Source organism: Gossypium arboreum, chromosome 9, assembly GCF_025698485.1.
Source record: "Gossypium arboreum isolate Shixiya-1 chromosome 9, ASM2569848v2, whole genome shotgun sequence".
Lineage (NCBI taxonomy): Eukaryota > Viridiplantae > Streptophyta > Magnoliopsida > Malvales > Malvaceae > Gossypium > Gossypium arboreum.
The window spans coordinates 69318563-69320825 of NC_069078.1; the positions used below are offsets into that span (position 1 = coordinate 69318563).

The window sequence follows — 2263 nt, forward strand, 5'->3', positions numbered from 1 at the left end:
CACAAAAAAAAGAGGGTTCTTTGTCCCTGTTTTTTGGAGAATCCAGATCCGGGGTCAAAAATCCTAGATCCAATCAAAGTTCGACAATTACATAAAGGGTCTTTCGGTTTCCAGTCGTCCCCGACACGACTTTCGATGAACCACCAAGGGTTCGACAGCCTTCAAGGCTAGAGAAGCCTCCGGTGATGGCGGTCGAGGTAAGACCCTCCGTATTTTATATATGTATGATATATTTAAAAAATAAATATGCAGAAGAGAAATACCTTTGTTTAAAAACTATGGTGGTTTTTTTATTTCTTTTGATTGTCTTCTCTCTTCTTCTTTTTTTCTTTGAATCTTACAAAAACTCGGCCTTTATAGTCGTTTTAAATTACAATATTTCTCTTTTTTCTTTTCTTTTTTGTCTCTACGTTGCTACTGTTCCTATCCTTTTGTTCTTTCTATTTTTGCATGTGGCAGTGGAGTCAACGGTGGGATAGAGACTCTCATCTTTACTGTTTTGGTGCAAAGGCAGCTGAGGAGCAAACCTTGGGGCGTAAGCATCTTGCGGAGGAGCACCTGTTGACGTGGCAAGGAGCGGCGCGAATGGGACTAGGGTTTTTAGTTTTACTGAAAGATAGTTTAGGTTATGGACCTATAATTGGGTCTTAGGGTTTTGGTTAGGTTGTATTTTGGGCCTTGGGTTTTTTTTTGTTTTTGGGCGATCATTGTAATTGGACTTTGAACTCTTTATTTGATTTTTATTTTGTTTATTTATTTTTGTTTTTTATTTGGGCTGGATAAAATTAGCCCGTTACTGTTACTATGTATTCTTCGAAATACGAGCTCATATATTCTTTTGCTCAATTAACATGGAAATTGCAAACTTAATAAACAAAAATCTCTCTGAATCACACCAAAAAAAAAGTTTTTGAATATTCGCGAGTTTGGGTTGTCTTGAATTTGTGCACATATTTCTTGCATATAAATGTAAACCTTTAATATTATGTATGCGAAACCCCTTAAATATGCCAACGCGAGTAATTTTTAAGTTTTGATGATAAATACCTTTATGACATTCCACTGCAAACTAGACACATTACATGCTTTAAATTATGGTATATTGGAGGCCAGGTTAGGTGATAATGGAGAGTCACTTAGATGACTAATGTGGAGTTCCATAGTTCAGGTTTGACGACTTGACTAGTTAGGGGTGTTACACTAGGTTAATCACAACCACGGGTGTTAATTATCCTTCTGCTAGTTAAATTTGATTATTAATTTGAAATATTGTTATTTATGCACTTTAGTTCTTGTCATTTTAGTGTTAGCCATACTATGATAAGTATACTAATAGTTGCTTAGGCTTAGTTTAGTGTGTTAAGATTTACTGTTAATTTAGTTTAAATAAACCTCTCTTGGATATGATCCTCAGAATATTTCAAAGTGTTTCGTTGTAGAATTAACTATATTACAATTTGACATATACACTTGCAGACACCGCACATAATTTTATATTTAATTGCATATTTCTAAACCCCCGACGTACGTACACTGAGACACGATCACACACTTTGACTAGGCTTACTGTGACTTCATGAGACTCACATCGCGACTGTTACAGGCCAATTTTGGGCCGATTACAATTTTACCCATACTAAAGCCCAATTCTACCCAAACCCCTTAACCTATTTTTAAACCCAAACCCGGTTGGCCCATTTAAAACCTAAACCAACCACTACCCAAACCTTAGCCCAACAACCTAAATACCCCTAAACCCATTTACAAATTAAAATACCCATTACAAAACACACCCTCAGCCCAATTAAACCTACCCAACAGAAGCCCAAACCCCTTACAACCAAATACCCATTGAAACCCTAGCCACCTATCCCATCACCAAGGGTCACCTCAGCCGAATTAGCCTCCCCACTTGCCCTGACTATCAGCCAACCACCCTCTGCACCCCATGCCGTCTGCCACCATCATCTGCTCCACCTACAAGATCAAGCAAACACAATGTAAAGGCTATAAAAGCCGAATGTAAAAACAAAAATCAAGGGGGATCTTTTTTTTCTTTTCAATCAAAAAAGCAGTATCAATCTTTCAACAACACCATAGCAGATCGAATATAGCAAAAAATATAAGCAAAACAAGCGTCAAAACAGAAGGACCATCACAAATCAGAGAACCAAATACTTTAAAATCTAAATCGAAAGATTAAGGTGATTTATTTTTTTTCTTTTTCATTTTCTAGCCTATTTTTAATCTATAAGTACATATT

The 2263-nt window shown here is 36.5% G+C and overlaps 1 long non-coding RNA gene across 1 annotated transcript; it reads left to right on the plus strand.

The window, feature by feature from the left end:
• On the plus strand, nucleotides 1–752 carry LOC128280659 (uncharacterized). Its single transcript, XR_008270759.1, has 2 exons — nucleotides 1–197; nucleotides 460–752. It is a non-coding gene; the product is annotated as an uncharacterized LOC128280659 (long non-coding RNA).
• The last annotated feature ends 1511 nt before the right edge of the window (nucleotides 753–2263 follow it).